The sequence below is a fragment of the Rutidosis leptorrhynchoides genome, chromosome 6 (assembly GCF_046630445.1).
Source record: "Rutidosis leptorrhynchoides isolate AG116_Rl617_1_P2 chromosome 6, CSIRO_AGI_Rlap_v1, whole genome shotgun sequence".
NCBI classification, from domain to species: domain Eukaryota; kingdom Viridiplantae; phylum Streptophyta; class Magnoliopsida; order Asterales; family Asteraceae; genus Rutidosis; species Rutidosis leptorrhynchoides.
Genome location: NC_092338.1, coordinates 83,568,108 through 83,577,947, shown reverse-complemented (window position 1 = coordinate 83,577,947; position 9,840 = coordinate 83,568,108).

The window sequence follows — 9,840 nt, the reverse complement described above, 5'->3', positions numbered from 1 at the left end:
TTTGTTGATGTTTTAAGCATGTTTATTCTCAGGTGATTATTAAGAGCTTCCGCTGTTGCATACTAAAATAAGGACAAGATTTGGAGTCCATGCTTGTATGATATTGTGTAAAAACTGCATTCAAGAAACTTATTTTTTTTTTATGTAATATATATTCTTATTGTAAACCATTATGTAATGGTCGTGTGTAAACGGTATATTTTAGATTATCATTATTTGATAATCTACGTAATGCTTTTAAACCTTTATCGATAAAATAAAGGTTATGGTTGTTTTAAAAATGAATGTAGTCTTTGAAAAACGTCTCATATAGAGGTCAAAACCTCGCGACGAAATCAATTAATATGGAACGTTTATAATCAATATGAACGGGTCATTTCAGTTGGTATCCGAGCGTTGGTCTTAGAGAACCAGAAATTTGCATTAGTGTGTCTTATCGAGTTTGTTAGGATACATTAGTGAGTCTGGACTTCGACCGTGTTTTCTTTAAAAATGATTGCTTAACACTTTTGTTGGAAACTATATATTATTAACATGTAAATATTATGTGATATATTAACCTCTTAATGTGTTTGATATTGTGTGATAGATGTCTACCACTAGTACAAATCCCATTGACTCACCTAATAATAATGAAGATTCGAATATACCTTGGGAAGATTCACAAATTCCCGAAGAGGAACCGGAAGAGGAGGAACCGGAAGAGGAGGAACCGGAAGAAAAAGAGGTTTTGGAGGAAGAAATATTGATACCTACTGTAAATCGATTAAATAAAAGAAAATCCTCAACCAACGGACCAAAGTCAATAATGGTCAATGGTGTTTCTGCCGAGGAAGCAAAATATTGGGAAGATTACCAATTTTCCGATGAATCGGATCCCGATGAGGATTCCGATGATGTTATAGAAATTACCTCGACCAAATTTAATAAAGCAAAAGAAAATAATAAGGGAAAAGGTATAAAAATAGAGAAACCTGATTCCAACCCCGATGAACTTTATATGTATCGGCAACGTCCGTATTTCCTAAATTGTAACAATAACCCGGGAACCTCTAAACTACCAGGTTTTTCTAAACCGTTGTGGAAAACGACGGCCCGTATTAGAGGAACACCATATATCCCTAGAAAATTAGGAAAATGAACCAAGTCCGAAGAAGAAGAAACCAGTGATTCAGATTAGGGAGTTGTAATCATGTTGTGTATTATATGTATTGTAGTGTGCTTGTACTTTTATATTGTATGTAAAAATTGCTTGTATTGTTTGTTAATTATCTTTTACGAATCTAATCCTTGTCTATTTTACAGTATAAAAATAAAATGGACGTTAAGGGTAGACAACCGAATATTTTAGAAGACCTACCAGAGGATATGATTGAAGAAATCTTGTCTAGAGTCGGTCAGAATTCATCAGCACATTTAGTTATGGCGAAATTAAATTGTCAAACATTTGAATGACTTTCCAAAAATGCCTTAGTTTATAAAAGGCTTTCCTTTGATAGGTGGGGTATATCACATTGGGGAGACTGTAAGTTACGCCGTGTTTTCTTTAAAGCATTAAATGCGAGGAACCCAAATGAAATTTTACGCTACGGGTTAAGAACCTATTTTGACTCAACATATCCCAACATAGGATTTCGTGAGTTAGAAAGAGCTTCTAACATACAACATAAATAAGCATGTTATACTTACGGGTTAGTAATGTTCGCTTCTTACCAAAGTGAGAAAAAAAATATCGGGTTACAACTTTTAAATAAAACTTTCCCACAAGTGACGGATTCAGTAGTTGGGGTGAGAAACAAGGTTTTTAGATTATTGCGAGGCTGTTGGACATTACGAAACCCTCGTCCTTTTGATGACATTACAACATGCTGCCTAGCCAATGGTCATAACGGTTACTTTCCACAAGACCAGGGATGGGAAGTCGTCTTAGTAAAACCTGAATGCATGACTTGTTTCTGGACTTATGAATTACGTGTCTTTATTTCTTTTGCTGAACAACTTGCGTATTAACTAGAATTGCCTTCATAGCTGTCAAGTAGCAAAGTTATTATGTGCTAAATTTCATCCTATATGTATAATAGTGGTATTGTAAGTTTGTAATATATTGTATAAAGGTTTGAACGCGAAATATTATTGTAATAAGTTTTTCATATAGAAGCGTAGTAGTTGAGTTGTATAGTAGCTAGTAAGTATGAACTTAACGGGTAGGTACTACCCGAATTAAAACTATAAAATGCTAATATGAAGAAAAAGTTTTTATAAATAAGTTCATATAATGCTACGAGATACTATTGACTAGTCTTAAATTCTATATGATTAACTCAATTCTTTTGGCTATTTTTTGAAGGAAATGGCAACGGCGACTCGTCAGAATTTGAACATGAGCGAGGAAGACTTCCGTGTTTTCCTTGCAGCAAACATAGCCGCAGTACAGGCTGCGATGCAAAATAACAATAACTCTGGATCTAGCAGTGGAACTAATTCCACAAGAAATCGTGTAGGATGCTCCTATAAAGAATTCACTGCCTGCAAACCTTTGGAATTTGATGGAACTAAAGGACCAATTGGATTGAAACTGTGGACCGAGAAAGTCAAATCGGTGTTTGCCATAAGTAAGTGTACTGAAGAGGACAAAGTTAAGTGCGCTACGCATACCTTCACAGGTACTGCGTTAACATGGTGGAACACCTATCTTGAACAGGTGGAACACCTATCTTGAACAGGTCGGCATTCAAGCAATTGATGAACGAGCAGTACCGTCCAAGAAACGAAGTCAATAAACTCAAAGTAGAGCTTAGAGAATTACGAACACAAGGTTTCGACATTACCACATATGAACGACGATTCACAAAGTTGTGCCTATTATGTCCAGGAACGTTCGAAGATAAAGAAGAGAAGATCGACGTGTTTATAAAAGGGTTACCAGTAAGGATTCAAGAAGATGTGAGTTCACACGAGCCCACTTCCATACAAAAGGCAAGTCGAATGGCTCATAAACTCATAAATCAGATTGAGGGAAGAATTAAAGAGCAGGCGGCCGAAGAAGCCAACACGAAACAACTCAAGAGAAAATGGGAAGAAACCAGTGACAAGGGTCACCAATACAACAACAACAATTACAACCACAATCGCAACAACTATCCCAACAACCGCAACAACAATCGCAACAATAACCGCAATCCTAACAATAACTACAACAAACGTCCCAACAACAACAACAACAACAACAACAACAATTACAACAACTGTTCCAATAACAATAACAATCCCAACAACAACCTCAATAACAACAACGGCAACAAAAACCAAAAATGCCAAAGGTGTGAAGAGTACCACCAGAATGGGTTCTGCACGACATTTTGCACCAAGTGTAAAAGAACTGGCCATGGTGCGAAAAAGTGTGAGGTCTACGGACCAAAGTTTAACATAACTAAAGGGACAAATAGTGGCAAAACAAGTAATGCCGCCTTTGTTTGTTATGGATGTGGAAAACCGGGTCACATTAGAAGTAATTGCCAGAATCAGGGGAATACTAATGGGCAGGGTCGCGGAAGAGTTTTCAATATTAATACGGCAGAAGCGCAGGAAGACCCGGAGCTTGTTACGGGTACGTTTCTTATTGATAATAAATCTGCTTAAGTTTTATTTGATTCGGGTACGGATAGAAGCTATATGATTAGAGATTTTTGTACTAAATTAAGTTGCCCATTGACGCCTTTGGATAATAAATTTTTACTCGAATTAGCAAATGGTAAATTAATTTCAGTAGATAATATATGTCGGGATAGAGAAATTAAACTGGGTGATGAAACGTTTAAGATTGATTTAATACCAGTCGAGTTAGGGAGTTTTGATGTAATAATTGGCATGGACTGGTTGAAGAAGGTAAGAGCAGAGGTCGTTTGTTACAACAATGCGATTCACATTATGCGTGAAAAAAGAAAACCTTTAATGGTGTACGGAGAAAAGAACAATGCAAAATTAAATCTTATTAGTAGTTTGAAGGCACAAAAACTAATAAGAAAAGGTTGTTACGTCATTCTAGCACACATCAAGGAAGTTAAACCTGAAGAAAAGAAAATCAGTGATGTTCCCGTCGCAAAAGAATTTCCCGATGTATTTCCGAAAGAATTACCGGGATTACCCCCACATCGATCCGTTGAATTTCAAATAGACCTTGTACCAGGAGCTGCACCAATAGCTCGTACTCCATACAGATTCACATCCAGCAAAATGAAAGAATTACAAAGTCAGTTACAGGAACTTTTAGAGCGTGGTTTCATTCGACCAAGCACATCACCATGGGGAGCTCCTGTTTTGTTTGTCAAGAAGAAGGATGGTACATTTAGGTTGTGTATCAACTACCGAGAGTTGAACAAACTTACCATCAAGAACCACTACCCACTACCAAGAATCGATGACTTATTTGATCAACTACAAGGCTCGTCGGTTTATTTGAAGATTGATTTACGTTCTGGGTATCATCAAATGCGGGTGAAGGAGGATGATATTCCAAAGACTGCATTTAGGTCGCGTTATAGTCATTACGAGTTTATGGTTATGCCGTTTGGGTTGACTAACGCACCAGCTGTGTTCATGGACCTCATGAACTGAGTGTGTGGACCATACCTTGACAAGTTTGTCATTGTTTTCATCGATGACATACTTATTTACTCAAAGAATGACCAAGAGCATGAAGAACATTTGAGAAAAGTACTAGAGTTGTTAAGGAAGGAAAAACTATATGCTAAGTTTTCAAAGTGTGCATTTTGGTTGGAAGAAGTTCAATTCCTCGGTCACATAGTGAACAAAGAAGGTATTCAAGTGGATCCAGCAAAGATTGAAACCGTTGAAAAGTGGGAAACCCCAAAAACTCCGAAACACATACGCTAATTTTTAGGGCTAGCTGGTTATTACAGGATATTCATCCAAGATTTTTCCAAAATAGCAAAACCGTTGACTGCATTAACGCATAAAGGGAGGAAATTTGAATGGAAGGATGAACAAGAAAAAGCGTTTCAATTGTTGAAGAAAAAGTTAACTACGGCACCTATATTGTTATTACCTGAAGGGAACGATGATTTTGTGATATATTGTGACGCCTCAAAGCAGGGTCTCGGTTGTGTATTAATGCAACGAACGAAAGTAATTGGTTATGCGTCTAGACAATTGAAGATTCACGAGCAGAATTATACGACGCATGATTTGGAATTAGGCGTGGTTTTTTTTGCATTAAAGACTTGGAGGCACTACTTATATGGGGTCAAAAGTATTATATATACCGACCACAAAAGTCTTCAACACATATTTAATCAGAAACAACTGAACATAAGGCAGCGCAGATGGATTGAATTGTTGAATGATTACGACTTTGAGATTCGTTACCACCCAGGGAAGGCAAATGTGGTAGCCAACACCTTGAGCAGAAAGGACAGAGAACCTATTCGAGTAAAAGCTATGAATATAATGATTCACACTAACCTTACTACTCAAATAAAGGAGGCGCAACAAGGAGTTTTAAAAGAAGGAAACTTAAGCGATGAAATACCCAAATGATCGGAGAAGCATCTTAATATTTGGGAATACGGAACCCAGTATAGGGCTGAAAGAATTTGGGTACCAAAATTTGGAGATATGAGAGAAATGGTACTTAGAGAAGCTCATAAAACTAGATACTCCATACATCCTGGAACGGGGAAGATGTACAAGGATCTCAAGAAACATTTTTGATGGTCGGGTATGAAAGCCGATGTTGCTAAATACGTAGGAGAATGTTTGACGTGTTCTAAGGTCAAAGCTGAGCATCAGAAACTATCAGGTCTACTTCAACAACCCGAAATCCCAGAATGGAAATGGGAAAACATTACCATAGATTTCATCACTAAATTGCCAAGGACTGCAAGTGGTTTTGATACTATTTGGGTAATAGTTGATCGTCTCACCAAATCAGCACATTTCCTGCCAATAAGAGAAGATGACAAGATGGAGAAGTTAGCATGATTGTATTTGAAGGAAGTAGTCTCCAGACATGGAATACCAATCTCTATTATCTCTGATAGGGATGGCAGATTTATTTCAAGATTCTGGCAGACATTACAGCAAGCATTAGGAACTCGTCTAGACATGAGTACTGCTTATCATCCACAAACAGATGAGCAGAGCGAAAAAACGATACAAACGCTTGAAGACATGCTACGAGCATGTGTTATTGATTTTAGAAATAGTTAGGATCGACACCTTCCGTTAGCAGAATTTTCCTACAACAACAGCTACCATTCAAGCATTGAGATGGCGCCGTTTGAAGCACTTTATGGTAGAAAGTGCAGATCTCCGATTTGTTGGAGTGAAGTGGGGGATAGACAGATTACGGGTCCGGAGATAATACAAGAAACTACCGAGAAGATCATCCAAATTCAACAACGATTGAAAACCGCCCAAAGTCGACAAAAGAGCTACGCTGACATTAAAAGAAAAGATATAGAATTTGAAATTAGAGAGATGGTCATGCTTAAAGTTGCACCTTGGAAAGGCGTTGTTCGATTTGGTAAACGGGGGAAATTAAATCCAAGGTATATTGGACCATTCAAGATTACTGATCGTGTCGGACCAGTTGCTTACCGACTTGAATTACCACAACAACTCACGGCTGTACATAAAACTTTCCACGTCTTGAATTTGAAGAAATGTTTTGCTAAGGAAGATCTCACTATTCCGTTAAACGAAATCCAAATCAACGAAAAACTTCAATTCATCGAAGAACTCGTCGAAATAATGGATCGTGAGGTTAAAAGACTTAAGCAAAACAAGATACCAATTGTTAAGGTTCGATGGAATGCTTGTAGAGGACTTGAGTTCACCTGGGAACGAGAAGATTAGATGAAGAAGAAGTACCCGCACTTATTTCCAGAAGATACGTCAACACCTCCAACTGCTTAAAATTTCGGGACGAAATTTATTTTAACGGGTAGGTACTGTAGTGACCCGAACTTTTCCATGTTCATATATATTAAATGAAATTGATATTTACATGATTAAGTGTTTCCAACATTTTAAGCAATCAAACTTCTTAAGACTTGATTAATTGAAATAGGTTTCATATAGACAATTGACCACCCAAGTTGACCGGTGATTCACGAACGTTAAAACTTGTAAAAACTATATGATGACATATATATGGATATATATATAGTTAACATGATTTTATGATAAGTATGTATCTCATTAAGTATTTTAACAATGAGTTATATACATAAAAATGAGACTATTGAGGTAAGAAATTCGAAAATGATATATATAACGATTATCGTTATATCAACGTCTTACTAATTACATATGTATCATTTTAAGATATTGTTACACTATATATAAACATGATAAATGATAAGTAAACATATCATTAAGTATATTAACAATTAACTACATATGTAAAAACAAGACTACTAACATAAGGATTTCGAAACGAGACATATATGTAACGATTATCGTTGTAACGATATTTAAATGTATATATATCATATTAAGATATATTAATACATCATATTATCATGATAATGTAATAATTTAACATATCATTAGATATAATAAACAATGGGTTAAAAATATTTAATAAGATTGTTAACCTAAAGGTTTCAAAACAACACTTACATGTAACGACTAACGATGACTTAACGACTCAGTTAAAATGTATATACATGTAGTGTTTTACTATGTATTTATACACTTTTGAAAGACTTCAAGACACCTATCAAAGTACTTCTACTTAACAAAAATTCTTACAATTACATCCTTATTCATTTTCATCAACAATTCTACGCTTATGCACTCGTATTTGTACTCGTACAATACACAACAAATGTATTTACTATTGGTATATACACTCTAATGATCAGCTCTTAGCAGCCCATGTGAGTCACCTAAGCATGTGGGAACCATCATTTAACATCTAATATGAAATATCTCACAAAATAACAAACTAATGGAGCCTATATGACAAGCCAATATTCACGTGAAATTAGGTGTACACAAACACATTCACTTTGCAATTTTCTTGAATCAAATAACTCTTCCTCAAGTGTTCTTCCTTTGTTCTAAGTGTTCTTCATTATCTTCAACAAAATTTAGCTCAATATAGTTCATAAATCCATACATAAACCAAGATACAAAACAAAAGTTAATCCTAGAACACTAGAACATAGTTTAGTTAATTCTAAACTTGTTCGCAAACAAAAGTTAATCCTTCTAACTTGACTTTTAAAATCAACTCAACACATGTTATATATCTATATGATATGCTAACTTAATGATTTAAAACCTGAAAACACAAAAAACACCGTAAAACCGGATATACGCCGTCGTAGTAACACCGCGGGTTGTTTTTGGTTAGTTAATTAAAAACTATGATAAACTTTGATTTAAAAGTTGTTCTTCTGGGAAAATTATTTTTATTATGAACATGAAACTATATCCAAAAATCATGGTTAAACTCAAAGTGGAAGTATGTTTTCCAAAATGGTCATCTAGACGTCGTTCTTTCGACTGAAATGACTACCTTTACAAAAATGACTTGTAATCTGTATATCCGACTATAAACTTATAATTTTTCTATTTAGATTCATAAACTTAAGGTCAATATGAAACCATAGCAACTTGAATCACTCAAAACGGATTTAAAACGAAGAAGTTATGGGTAAAACAAGATTGGATATTTTTACTTGTTGTAGCTACGTGAAAATTGGTAACAAATCTATATTAATCATATCCTAGCTAACTTATATTGTATTATACATGTATTCTAATATATTATGTAATCTTGAGATACCATAGACACGTATGCAAATATTTTGACATATCATATCGACCCATCTATATATATTATTTGGAATAACCATAGACACTCTATATGCAGTATTGTTGGAGTTAGCTATACAGGGTTGAGGTTGATTCCAAAATATATATATACTTTGAGTTATGATCTAGCCTGAGACATGTATACACTGGGTCGTGGATTGATTCAAGATAATATATATCGATTTATTTCTGTATATCTAACTGTGGACAACTAGTTGTAGGTTACTAACGAGGACAGCTGACTTAATAAACTTAAAACATTAAAACGTATAAAAAATGTTGTAAATATATTTTGAACCTACTTTGATATATATGTACATATTTGTTATAGGTTCGTGAATCGACCAGTGGCCAAGTCTTACTTCCCGACGAAGTAAAATCTGTGAAAGTGAGTTATAGTCCCACTTTTAAAATCTAATATTTTGGGATAAGAATACATGTAATTTTATAAATGTTTTATGAAATAGACACAAGTAAATGAAACTACATTATATGGGTGAATGATCGAAGCCGAATATGCCCCTTTTAGCTTGGTAGCCTAAGAATTTGGGAACAGATCCCCAAATTGACGCGAATCCTAAAGATAGATCTATCGGGCCCAACAAGCCCCATTCTGGAATTTAGAATGATTTAGTACTTCGAAATTATCATGTTCGATGGGTGTCCCGGAATGATGGGGATATTCTATATGCATCTTGTTAATGTCGGTTACCAGGTGTTCACCATATGAATGAATTTTATCTCTATGTATGGGATGTATATTGAAATATGAAATCTTGTGGTCTATTATTATGAATTGATAATATATAGGTTAAACCTATAACTCACCAACATTTTTATTGACGTTTTAAGTATGTTTATTCTCAGGTGATTATTAAGAGCATCCGTTGTTGCATACTAAAATAAGGACAAGATTTGGAGTCCATGCTTGTATGATATTGTGTAAAAACTGCATTCAAGAAACTTATTTTTTTTTATGTAATATATTCTTAT